This window comes from Pleurodeles waltl, chromosome 3_1 (genome assembly GCF_031143425.1).
Source record: "Pleurodeles waltl isolate 20211129_DDA chromosome 3_1, aPleWal1.hap1.20221129, whole genome shotgun sequence".
In the NCBI taxonomy this organism is placed as follows: domain Eukaryota; kingdom Metazoa; phylum Chordata; class Amphibia; order Caudata; family Salamandridae; genus Pleurodeles; species Pleurodeles waltl.
This window is the reverse complement of record NC_090440.1, coordinates 1,748,547,183-1,748,561,344: the sequence shown is the minus strand read 5'-3', so window position 1 is coordinate 1,748,561,344 and position 14,162 is coordinate 1,748,547,183. Positions and strand designations below refer to the sequence as shown.

At 45.1% G+C, this 14,162-nt stretch overlaps 1 protein-coding gene across 1 annotated transcript in view; it reads left to right on the top strand.

Annotated features, from left to right (window-relative positions):
- The window catches only part of UNC80 (unc-80 homolog, NALCN channel complex subunit), a 2,774,722-nt gene that overhangs the window by 1,711,070 nt on the left and 1,049,490 nt on the right, over window positions 1-14,162 (top strand). The window lies entirely within an intron of this gene.

The window sequence follows — 14,162 nt, the reverse complement described above, 5'->3', positions numbered from 1 at the left end:
TAAGCTGCTAGAACACTGCTAATCTACTAATAAGAGATAACTGGACCTGGCACAAGGTGAAAGTACCATTGGTACCCACTATAAGCCATGCCAGCCTCCTACATTGGCAGTAGCGATGGGATAAGTACTTGTAACGGCTTTACCCCTTTGTCATTGGTGCTTTTCATGCGAAAACCATATTCTAAATACTTAAAAACACACCATCAACCTAAACAGTCTTACTTTCCTTCTAAAACTTTCTAAAAAGTTTCAGAAAAGTTTTTCTCTTTTCTTTAAAAGTTTTCTAAACTTTTTCTCTCTTCCCTAAACTCTTTCTTTCCACTATGTCTGTAGTAGAGGCCACTCCCAAAGTTGTGGAGACAACTTATGACAATTTAAGCGTTAAACGTTTGTGGGGTCTCTGTATAGAGAGGAGTTTAGGGCTTGGAAAGAGCCCTACCAAAGATCTCCTTCTTAGCCTTCTCCTTGAAAGTGACCAGAACCAGACTGGTCAATCCCAGGATCAGGAGGTAGAGAAGTCGGGTACCCAGATGGAATCAGGGGAGGCCCCTGAGGACTCTGGGGAGGGTACTTCCAAATACCTTCCAGTTATCAGGCCACCTAGTGAAGCTGGTAGTGGGAGGGGGGTCACACATTAGTAGGGCTCCTTTCACTCCAAAAGGCCAGGTCACTAGGGTTCAGGTAGTTAGGGAAAAGTCTACTTCTGCCAATTCTCCCATCACCTATGTGTCAGAGAATTCCCAAACCTCCCACCCTGAAGATACCACCCTAGACAGGGAACTCAGAAAGCTGAGGTTGGAAGAGGCCAGACTGAAGCTAAGACAGCAGCAGTTGGCTTTAGACAGGAAATCCCTAGATGTAGAGAAGGAAAGACAGAATTTGGGGTTAGTTCCCCATGGTGGCAGCAGCAGCAATCTTAATAAGCTGCTAGAACACTACTAATCTACTAATAAGGGATAACTGGACCCGGCACAAGGTGTAAGTACCATTGGTACCCACTATAAGCCAGGCCAGCCTCCTACACCGAAGGACTGCCACTCTGCTGTTGTTTTGCTGGACTCCTGCTCTGATGTGCTAGCCTGCTGCCCTCTGCCTGGGTGAGAAGGACTGGAGCTGCATCACTTGACCCCAAAATGACTCCAAGGGATAGTCGACTGGCCTCCTGATATAAAGTCTCAGTAGCACAAAGGACTTCCAACCACTCTGCTTCTGCATCTGCGAGTCTGCCCTGCCAAGTGGTGCCACCCCAGTCCTGGACCGTTAGAAGTGCACCTAAGGTGTTGCTGTACAGGGACTGGTGCATCTTCTTCTGTGAACAGAACCGATGGATCGCAGCTGCTGCATGGAATTGAACCAACGCATCAGAGCTACTGTGTGGGTTTGGACCAATACAGCAGACCTGCATCACCACAACTGTGGGGCCAGTGCATCACCTTCAGAACCGCCACTGTGTTAAGCTTTACCCAGCTCCTCTCATCCCTTGTTGACGGTAGCCTTGACGACAACGCTACAGTTACGCATCATAGCCTCAGTGGTCTTGCTTTCTGTCTCTGATCACATGTCCGGAGAGGGTGACAGGTGGGCTTTGTGTATTCCCCCTAGACAGCCACATACAATGAGAGCTTAGGTGTGACTTGAAGGATGGGAGGCAGGAGCTGGACCCAACCTCATTTACACCTGAATAGGCTGTGTCCTGTCCACACACAAAGGACTGCATGCCCCCCCTGTAGTGAGTTTGTAGCCAGGACAGGAGAGCAGGGCCTCTGTGCACTTCAAAGGCCTGTCTTAGAACACTCTGCCACTACAAAGGCCCAACTTGGCATATGTCCTGGACCTCTGACACCACCAACTCACTAAACTTCTGGATCTGTGGATACTCTGCCAGGAATAAGGACTCATGTGCTGCTGAAAGATTGCCACTCTGCTGGATTGCACTCTGCTGGACTCCTACGTTGCTGTGCTGACCTGCTGCCCCCTGCCTGGGTGAGAAGGACTGGACCATGAGTATAACGTAGTTTCCTCTCCATTAACATAGCAAACATAGGAATGGAAATCTTAAATTCAAATATACAACATACAATATATTTCAATTTAGATATTTATTATAGCTAATTAAACATTCAGTTCGCACATAATATAATCAACATAGAATCAACCAAAAAAATTATAATACAACCCCCTACCCTAAATGAAACATACATATATGAAAACATAAATAACATACCAGTAAACACGCAAAAATAAACAAATAACACAGAACCAACAAAATCACAAAATAATATACATACAAATTTACAACCTCCTAATACATGAGAGGATATTTAAACCGCACAATAAAGTTACTGCTTTGATGCTACAATTATGCGTTGTAGTTTGGATTGTATAAATTTCAACATAATAACAGCCAATTCTAGGTTATAATTTCCTGATTCAAATTCTCGTGTTACAGGCCTGATGGTAGCCAATCCTGGTCAGGGCTTCAAATTTGCCAATTTCAAACACTTCATGCCAATGTTCAAGACATGCCAATTTACAAGCCGACGCGCGTTTCGGTGAGTGAAGAAAAATATAAATACACCTTCATCAGGACTTTATGATTCAGTATAATTGGCATACGTACATCTTGTAATCTGCCTATCAAAGAAACATCAAAATTATTCATTACAATTCTTTGCATAGGGGGAAGGCTCGAATCATGTCAGATTTGCAACCAGACCAACTCAAGTGACTTAATTAAGAAAAAACACCGATAAAGTGCCCAAGATCAAAATCTACAAAACCAATGCTTAATAAAGGTAAATAAATCTAAAGATCCAAGGAAAGCACCATTAGTGTCCAGCAAAATACTAGATAAAGTGCAGAAATAGAATCACCTATAGCCTAAAAGTGTTGGATTACCACCGAGAGAATCTAGTCAAGAATAGTAAAAGACTAGTTTGTTTATATTAAAATAAGATAAAATACCTTAGATATGAAAGAACTTAGATATCCCTTACAGGCTGGATTAAACACTCTCCAACTTCAAATTTGTAGTCCAAAATGAAGGACTAACACATGGATATAGCTAAATGAAGCTATGCTTTCTCACTCTAAAAGCAAACATAATGAAATCATTAGCTTGCACAGGGCAGAAAAGTCCACAGGATAGAAAAGAAAAAATCTGCTCATATGTACAATCGCTAACTACAGACTTACCTACAAGTTCACATGGTTTAAAAAACGTAATCCACAGGGGAAACCCACAAGGATACCAAACTACAGGAGAGCACAAAGCAACCCTGTGGTAGGCACCTGGAAAACTGAATGTTTAATTAGCTATAATAAATATCTAAATTGAAATATATTGTATGTTGTATATTTGAATTTAAGATTTCCATTCCTATGTTTGCTATGTTAATGGAGAGTAAACTACGTTATACTCATAGTATTGCTTCCCTGTGTGTTACTCTCTGTATCTAGCTCAGGGACCCTGTTTAGATATGAGGAGAAGGACTGGACCTACATCATTTGAACACAGAACCCACAGTGACTCCAAGGGCTGGCCTCCTGATCTGAATTCTCAGAGACATGAAATACTTCCAACTGCTCTGCTTCTGCACCTGTACTCTGCCATCTGTCATTCTTCCCTGCCAAGTGGTGCCACCTCAGTACTGAACCCTTGGAAGTGGGACTAAGGTGCTTTCTCAGCAGAACCGATGCATCGCCGCTGTTGCCTGGATTGGACCCATCACAACAGACTCACATTGCCGCATCTTGGGTTCTTTGTATTGCCTTTGGAACTGCGACTCCATGATGCTTTTCCTGGCACAAGCTTCTTGCATCTCTTGTTGACGGCAGCCTTACGACGATGACAAAACTTTGCATTATACCTTCACCGCTCATTGGAAAAGGCACATCGTCTCGACTGCGCAGTGCATCCTCGACACCAACCTTCCAATTGCGAGCCCCGCCGACAGGATTCTAGACATCGATGCAACAGGACCTCGCACTGCAGCCGTTTTGCATCTTGGAACAGACGCATCGCCTTGGATGCGCGATGCATATTCGATGCAGATCCGCACCCAGCTCTGCAACCAGTATTTAAAGTACTTTGGTTCAGTGGGCCTACTTGGGTCCCTGTAGGTGCCCTCACTTCATCAGGGTTGGCCTGAACTTTTGACTGTCCCAGTCCAGTACAACCAGATGTCCTTGGTTGGCACTTCTTGCTTCTAAACAATATCTTACAGTTTATTGTTTAAAAATTCATACCTCAAGTTCTACTTATTAGAGATGTGTCATTCATAGCTTGTTTTATTTAATAAATTCAGGTCTATTGTTCTAACATGGCTTGGAATCTTTCTGTATGGGAGTTTTTACTGTTTGAAGTGTTGCACAAAACCTTTACACAGTGTCTATAAGTTGAGCCTGACTGCTCTGTGCCAAGCTACCAGAGGAGGGCACAGGTTAATTTAGGTTTTCCCTGACACCTACCCTGACTAGGATTGTGGTTGCTGCTTGACCAGGGCTCATACCCCAGTAAGCTAAAAATCCCAATTTCTAACAGGATACCTTAGGCAAGAAGATGTTTTCCTCCACCAATGTGGCACTGCGACGGTGAATACTGCTTGCCTTTTAGGCCATTACTCCTGCTCACTCTGGGACTCGTTGCGCAGGTTTTACCTATGGTCTCGGAAGAGGTCAGAGCCATATTTTCCCAAGCTATTGCTGACAGGAGAGATGCAGCTAAGTTTGTTATACGCGGTGGGTTAGATAAGACCGACTCACTAGGCAGAGCGTTTTCTTTGTTGGTGCCCCTTAGGCACCATTCTTGGTTGAGAACCACTGGCTTTTCACTGGATGTCCAGTCTCGCTCATGGACATGCCCTTTGATGGCTCCTGTCTCTCCAGAGACAAGGTGTTCTCAGCGCTGGTCTTCTTCAAGCACAGCAGAGCTACGGCGAGGCCATTGGGTCTTTCCATGGCCCTTCGCCAACCCCAGTCCACCTTTTGTGGTCCAAAAGGGGCTTTCAGCCTTGTCTATACCTGCCCAGCCATCACAGTGCAAGCATCCCAGCCCCTGCACGGCTGAGTACGCAGTGTCCGAAGAACCCAGTGGGTCAGATAGCCAGAGATCAGCCTCCAAGCCTCTTTAGTTCACCCTCCGACCATCATGGGCACCCAGTAGGAGGCAGAATGCGCCATCACCTGCACCACTGGAGGTTGATCAAATCAGGCTGCTGGGTTGATGTTCTAAGGAAGAGGGGTGCGACTCCACTGGCTGGACCCAAAAATAGCATTGTTGTTCTACCTTGACCGTACAAAAAGAGTTCTCGGTAGATGAATAGCTCTTGGGGTATGTCGGACAAAAGAAAAGGAAGGCAGTACAGAAATGGACCATTTACTAATGGATTATGCTCTGTATCAGATTCTGCTAAGCATTGACTAAGAAGTAGCTTCCTGAGGGTTTGCGTGCTCATTTCACTAGAGCCAAAGCTGTGACAACTGCTTTAGCACGTGGGGTTCCCATCCTGGCTCTCTGCCAGGCAGCAGTTTGGGAATCTCTGCACATATTTACCAAGGACTACTGCCTGGACAGTCAGGTCCGTAGGGACGGGCTCTTTGCCCACTCGGTCCAGCAGGACTTTCTAGTGTGAAACCGTTCCGCAGACCCTCCTCCGTGGAGGTATTGCTTGAGTATCTATTCTAAGGTAAGGAATGTGCAGATAGAAGTCTATATCAGATGAACGAGTTAGTTACCTTTGGTAATGCCTTATCTGGTAGAAACTCTATCTATATGTAGATTCCTTACTAACCCACCCATTCTTCCCACTCTGCAAACAGATTTAAAGTCTTAGGGCTTTGCCCCTTTCAGGGTACTAGTTTTCACACACAAGTGATCAGTACTCTTCATGGCTCCAATCTTCTGGCGTGGCGGTGGTGCCTATATAGGCACAGTGCCTTTCACTTCCAGTTTGGATGACACCAGGCAGAGTTGAATGATGCCACCTAACAGTGTGCAGGGGTACTGATCACACAAAAATCCAGATTCAGTTTGAGTTGACACCTCTGTATAACTCAAAGGTAAGAAATCAGTGTCTACATAGAGTCTCTACCAGATAAGGCGTTACCGAAGATAAGTAACTTGTTCTTTAGTGTTTCTTGTAATTATGGTGCATTTAATGCACAGCCTACCACCAAAACCAATGTTGTTGATAATAATTGTTGGAAAGTACCATCTTCCTTGGCATGTTACTCCCATTTTTACCTGTATGTCAGTATGTTTTTGCCTATCTCACTGGGATCCTGCTGGTCTGGACCCCAGTGCTCATAGTTTATGGCCTAATGTGTGTGTCTGTGTAGTGCTTAACTGTGTTACTGAGGCTCTGCTAATCAGAACCTCAGTGCTTATACCCTCTCTGCTTTTAAATGTGTCACTGTAGGCTAGTGACTTCATTTACCAATTTCAATTGGCACACTGGACCCCCCTTCTTAGTCCCTAGTATATGATACCTAGGTACCCAGGGCATTGGGGTTCCAGGAGATCCACATGGGCTTCAGCATTTCTTTTGCCACCCATAGGGAGCTCAGACAAACCCTTGCACAGGCCTGCCATTGCAGCCTGCGTGAAATAACGCACACTTTATTTCACAGCCATTTTCACTGCACTTAAGTAACCTATAAATCACCTATATGTCTAACCTACACTTGCTGAAGGTTAGGTGTAAAGTTACTAAGTGTGAAGGCACCCTTGCACTAGCAAAGGTGCCCCCACATAGTTCAGGGCATTTCCCCAGACTTTGCGAGTGCGGGGACACCATTACACACGTGCACTACATATAGGTCAATACCTATATGTAGCGTCACAATGGTAACTCCGAATATGGTCATGTAACCTGTCTAAGATTATGGCATTGTCTCCCCATTCCAAATGTGGTATTGGGGAGCCAATTCCATGCATCCTCGGGGCTCCACCGTGGACCCCCAGTACTGCCAAACCAGCTCTCTGAGGCTTGTACTGCAGCTACAGCTGCTGCCACCTCACAGACAGGGTTCTGCCCTCCTGGGGTCTGTGCAAGCCCAGGCCCAGGAAGGCAGAACAAAGCATTTCCTCTAAGAGCAGGGTGTAACCCCCTCTCCCTTTGGAAATAGGTGTTACAAGCTGGGGAGGGGTAGCCTCCCCAGCCTCTGGAAATGCTTTGTAGGGCACAGATGGTTCCCTCCTTGCATAAGCCAGTCTACACCGGTTCAGGGTCCCCTTGTCCCCTGCGTGGCATGTCTCCTAGTTCAGCCTAAGCTGCTTTGCTTTTGCTACCTCTATCAGCCTAAATTGCTACAACACTACTACATTTCACTAATAAGGGATTACTGGACCTAGTATAAGGTGTAAGTATCCAAGGTATCCACTACAAACCAAGCCAGCCTCCTACAATAATGGTCACAGCTTGATATTTTCTGAGAAGCCACTGTATTTATATGGCATTGATTGAAATTTGTAAAAATGCAAGGACAAAAATATATTTCATTTTGTACACCAGGATTTGAAAGTCTGATCAATAAAGGCTGGCTCATTAGTTTTTCTAATCCGATATTCCTAACATATTTGCCAAGACATTCAGAGTTAGTCGGAGGGGCAACTACTTTTATTGATTAATTAAAAATGTTTGTTGCGCGCATCTCACATTGGTTCAGGTGTCAAAGTGTAATGCAGTCATGATTAATACACTTTATTACACAGTAAAGCTTTGTTGTTAAAGCTCATTGACAGATGGTTGAAATTTCAGGAAATGTTTTTACATTGTACAAAAGATCTTACAGCAATATGCAGCAGCAATGCACAGTGGCACTCTAAATTGGATTTGTCTTTAGAAATAAGTTCAATTTTCTAAATAGCATTTTGGATATACTTATTATAATACCTATCATACTCTTTGTGATAGGTTTATTAACTCTGATAATAATAAATTGCAAATGTGTCACTATTATGTCATTATTATACATGGTATAATGCATCCTGCCGTGTAGTATAAGGATACTGATGAATTCTGTGACAATGGAGGAAAAAGTCAGAAGGACGATATAAGGCCATGGAACTCAGAGTTGACTTGCAATATCCTTTTAATGTATGCAGATTGTATTTTATTTCTTATTGTACAATGTCACACTATCATCCTTCCCATAAACCGCATAGATTCTTGGTGTCTTACTTTTTCATATTCGTGAGAGGCAAGAGAAATAAAAGCAGAATCTGTAAAGAGAATTTAAACACACCAAAAAACAGTTGCTCATGTTTACAAAAAGATTTTAGAATCAGTTTAGTGTCAGTTAAGAAATGCTGTGACTGAGATTGTGACACATATTCTATATTTCCTGCAATGACCAACAACTTGGAAAAAGCATGTTGCCATAAGTATATCCTTTCTGCTGATCATTTTTTATTGTCTGATAGAGATTTCTAGCTGAAGATTTTGTACCTTTTGCATATTCCTCAGGTGTCAGACTGGATCTGGAAACGGTTTCAGCAGTACTGCTGTGTGCTGCTAGATAGCGCAGTGTGGCTCTGCAATGAAGCTGCCCCACTCCAGAAATTACATGTGGAGACTATATAGGCTCCACTCCCATGCGCCAATGTCTGTACCTTTCTTTTCACGCCTCCAGGCGCGAATATGGAACATTCTCTAGTGTCTCAGAATCACTTGACCTCAAGAAATTGCAATTCAATGTACAAGGAAAATGTCACCCCTCAAAACTACTAAGTTTAAACCACTGTCTCAAGCATACATCTGTGACAGATCCCCATCAGATTTGCCTATGGTGTCTGGGGTTGAACCACAACTATAAAGCCTACTGTGACTGCGCATTAATGAAGGTCATATGAGACCGTGAGGCAGAATTCTACACTGCCGTGCACCGTAAGACTCCACAACAAGACCATTCCAAGTCATGAGTTCAGTCCTGTTCCAGACCTACAAGTTGCAGGAGCCATTCCAGTGGCTCCTGCAACTTGTCCAGATTTAAGTAGTTGTGTAAAACGAATAAAAAAGCACTTAAAATCTAGGTGGGATTTGGCCCCTCCCCCCATGTCAAGTTACGCTGAGCAGGCGTGAAGATGGCATCACACATAGCACACATCTCAATCTTTGTCCTGATTCGATCGACATAGGAGCATGTCCGGCAACTTGTTCTGGCAAAACCTGATGTTCCAGGGCTGTCCGCTACCTCTAAACAGATCGAAGAGTTATGGGAGGCCATACTCTGACTCTTTGAATCATTCAAGACTTCATCTGGTGCACCTTCAGTCCATATGGATCTAAAAGGTTCTCTCTCTGAAATACCACTGGTGGTTTGCCCTCTGCACCAGCCTGACCCTGCAAGCCTACCACAGGAACCCCCTGACTCCAGTACCACCTGTGCCTCGTGCAATGATCCACGTCATCCCATTCAACGTTGACACCACGCTGACTCCTTCAGCGTTAGAAGAAGAGACACCTATTGTCCTCTCTGTCTCCCAGTCAGCGCTGATTTGACCATGACTGAGACAGCACTTGGTTGCTGTTGAATCACCACTTTCTCCACTTGATGTGCCTTCCACAAACAGAACCCACTCGTAACATTCTCTGCTTGGCACAGATTTATACAATGAATATGATGTGGGTGATGAGTTTTGTCAATCACTCCATGCGGAAAATTGGTATTGTGACCTTCAGGAAACTAGTGGCCTTGATTCCGCCTTTGAACTAGATCTTCTGTTGAATACTTCTACCTGCAAATTCCTCACCTGTAGAACTATCCCCAGGCATGAGACTGCATCTGGAAAACTTTAAATCTCCCATGCCAACAGTACAGGGCACTGGACTCAGTCAGCATTGGAAGTGACGTAAGGCGACATCCCTGAGTCCGTAAAGTGCCTGCTCCAGGGCATTGACGTCAGTTTCCATGTTTTCCACACCTTTGACATGGATCCGGAACATCAATGAGTTTTCCTCACATTAAATTCAAAAACACAGTACCAATGTCTCCTCTAAAGAGATTGGGTTTTAAACCTTGCAGGAATTGTTAGGGACAGATGTCCAGCACAGACCCCGCTTCTGTTTGTTTGTAGTGCTTGGGCTCTAACCACAACACAAAATCTTGTACTTCCTGTGTCAGTATGAATCTAAATGCCATTAAAGAGTGAGTAGCTAAGCTGTTTATGGCTAGGGGAAAGAACAACCACCAGCTCCAGAAACTATCTTGATGCCCCTCCCATTCTCCTTCTTCTTCGTTCATGAAGCGCCAGAGGAACCATAGGAAGTGGAAGAAGCACTCCCACCGTAACTCACCCAGACGATCTTGGACTCCCACAGGACATTAGTCCTCAGAGGCAGAGTTAGTCAAAATCCCAGATGATGATCCTCCTTGCAGCCCTGCTCCTCTACTGGTACCGGCTCCAAACAACATCCACTGTGTCGGGAACCTTCGGTGCCCGCTTCAATGCCTGAGTCTTCGATGCTGCAAGTCCCCAAATTCCAAACGCTGGTTTCAGATCTATTGGCATTCGTCAATGCCACATACAGCATTTTTTCAAAGATGGAGACGCTGTGCTGAGGCCCCTCGGGCTCAACAACTGTAGCACAGCTCCTGATGTTCCGGCCATTTCAAACAACACTTTTCAGCTCTGTACCTTCGGATCTGGCACCTTCACTGCCCTGCTTTGACTCAGCTCTTCGGTTCTCAGTACCACATCTTCCTTCATGGCCAACGCTGCCTCACCAGCTTCTGATACGTGGTCGTCAGCACCACAGACCAATGTCAAACCTCTGCTTCACCTCTGTAGTGAGGCACAGAGCCTTTACTGACTATGCCTCCATACAATCATCATTACGAACTTGGATGCTGTGGAAGGGCTACTCTGTGGGGAGCAAAGACATGATCCCCCGCAATATTTTCACATCCTATCATCAGACACGGGCCTGGATACTTCGCCTTAATTGGCCAAAGAGTTCCCTGCTGGACCACACACTCCAAAGGTGATGTTCCTTCATGAAATCATGGTGAAGACTCCAGAGACCTTGGATTTACAATTGCCATCAGCAGAAACCACTATCAGTGTCCTTACAGAGGACTTATTGCCTTCCTTGGCCACGTCAGGGCACTTGTTGCCTTTTAATAAGTCATTACTGACCCCTGGCTTTGGAGAAACTGTCACCTGTGCCAATAGTCAACAGGCTTGTGGCCCGATGCTACTGCTTAGCACTAGGTGACCTGTCATTCCAGGTGTCTTGCTCAAGTAAGCAATTAGGTGGGGCCTTGCCCACTGTGCCATTGGACAAAGAGTTGAAAAGATTAGATGCTTGAGCTAGAAGGCCATTTTGGCTAGCGGTATGGCCTTGAAGTCGTTAAACGCCAACTTCCTTCTTGCCCGTTAGACCCATGCTTTGTTGGAAATGGCCCAAATGAGGCTGCTGCACATCCCTCCAGACATGAACGACCATTTTCAGGATCTCATCATTGGGGGACAACATGCTTCCTGCCACATTATTAAGTCAGATCTTGACACAACTGACGCTGTTGCCCGAGGCATCAATTTGTCACCATGCTTGGCTCCAAGTATCTAATTGTTCTTCTGATGTCCAGTTCAACTTAATGGATCTTCCCTTTGACGAGGTGTGCCTCTTGGGTGAGAAGTCGGATTTGATGCTGAAAAGATTCAAGACATCAGCGGCATGGCATGTTCACTGGGGCTTCTGTTTCCCTGCCAGCCAAGGACTGTCAGTTTTTTTCCACTTTTGGGGCTTTGGAAGAGATTCCTCCCTTCGCTCCAGGTAATATCAGCCACTCTAGCAGCACCTCCCTTGTTCACAAATACAGGGGTTGCTCCAGAGAATGATGCTGTAGATCCACCTTGCAACTCTCCTTCTCACCTTCTCCTTCTCAGGCCCAGTTTGTCGCTTTAACCCCACAGAGAGCCTTTGGGAGCTCAAGTGTCCCTTTTTCTTATGGCCTGGAAGGCCATTACTTTGGACCAGTGGGTCCTTTAAGTTACAGAAAAGGGTTACACCCTTCCCTGGCTTCCTGTTCTGCCTTCCATCCCCCCTACCTCCTCACCACATTAGATCATTTGCCCATTTTACAGCAGGAAATGACTGCTCTCCTTCTGAAAGGACTGGAGATGTTAGTGCCAGACAAGGAACTAGACCAAGGTTGCTACTTGTCTTACTTCCTGGTGCCTATTAAGGACAGCGAACTGCATTCCATTCTAGATCTAGGAGCCTGAACGTCTTCCTCGAAACCGAAAAGTTCAAGATGATGACGCTAGCTCAGACGGCATTGAAGCTTGGAGACAGGATGGTGTCACTGACTTACAAAATGCATACTTCCACATTCATATCTTGCGGTCCCATCGAAAGTACTTGTTATTTTTGGTGGATTCTATGAACTACCTTTTTGAGATATTACCCTTTCAGTTGACATCGGCAGCTTGAGTCTTCACCAAGGTGATGGCAGTGGTGGCAGCCCATTTCAGACAGTCGAGTTTACAAATCTTTCCGTATCTGGACGGCTGACTCCCCAAAGCCAACTCTCCAGATGGTGGTGGACGACGTTCATATTATTCAACCTGTGATTTTCAATCGATGAGCCCAAATGTCACCTCCGCCCTTCTAATGTCTCCAGTTTATAGGGTCAGTACTGGACACAAACCTTCTCTGCACCTTCCCTCCTCCATGTAGAATCTCAGTCATCCAGGAGATGCTTCCATCTTATCAGTCAAGCGCGAGAGTTCCAGTCCTTAGAGGCTTGTGATTTCTACATCTGCTGGTTTCATGCATTCTCCTAGTCATGGAAGCAAGTTGGCACTTGAAGATCCTGCTGTGGTGCCTCGGAAGGCAGTGGCAACAGTACCGCAGAGACCTGTCAGATTCCATTGTGATCTTCCCCGGTGCTGCAGCAGATGTGACTTGCTGGAAGAACAAGGCAAACTTGACATTCGGGATGGCCTTTACTCCCCTTCTTGCTAGGACTGCGGTAGTTATGGATGCTTCCACCCGGGCATCAGGAGCTCATCTGGAGGATCTGGAGATCAGGGGCTTCTTATCTCCAGAGGGGATGGCTCTTAATTTCAACCTGTTAGAATTGCAGGCAATTGGTATGGCACTCAAGGCCTTCCTCCCCTCCATCATAGGTCGGTCTGTCCAGATTGTTGAAAATGGCCCTTTCTGCAGGGTTATCCCAAAATGTTTTGCCTTTCTCCAACTATGTTTCTGACCCTCTTTGTGTTTACTTTAGGACTCTGGGCAATTTACTACTGCTAATCAGTGCTAAAGTGCCTGTGCTCTCTCCCCTAAACCTTGGTATAATTGGCTTACACCTGTTTGGCTTATTTAATTTACCTGTAAGTCCCTTGTAAAGTAGTATGTCATATATCCGGGGTTTGTAAATTAAATGCTACCAGTGTGCCTGCAGCAATGATTGCCCCACCCACACAAGTAGCCTTTCAAACTTGTCTCAGGCCTGCTGCAAAGTTTACTGCACCATTGACTTGGCAAGTCAAACTGCTTGCCAACGCATAAGCTCCCTTTTTATTACACCTAAGCCTCCCGTAAGGTAGGCACTAGATAGCCCTCTGGGCAATGTGCTGTGTATGTAAAAGTTAGGACTTATATATTTGTGTTACATGTCCTAGTAGGTACAAATAGCCTATTTCATTTTTCACTGCTGTGAGTGCTGCTCTTCTCATAGGCTTGCATTGGGAATCCCCTTATATATGTCTAAGTGGTAATTTCTGATCTGTAAGGACTAGCATGAGTATATTTGATATGTTTTGAATGGTAGTGAGAAATCCTGCTTACTGGTTTAGATGGATTTTACATTGCTATTTTGGAAATTACAGAATTTCAGAAAGTGGGCATTTCTCTGTGTTTATACCTCTAGTACTTTGCCGCCTGACTCCAATCCACGTCTATAGCAGAGTGACAGCTACACATTGTGCATACTCTCCAGACAGCCATCAATCAGGGAGGGTTAGGTGTGACAGGGTTACATCTGCATTCATCTATATACTGATGGTCTCCTGGGCTGGGGAAGGCAGAGGGTGTTTACACTTCACACATGTATAAACTGTGTCCTGCCCTCACATAAAGGGCTTGTTTACCCCCTACTGATGTCTGGAGCCAGAGTAGGGAAGGAGGGAAACTCCTTGAACAGGT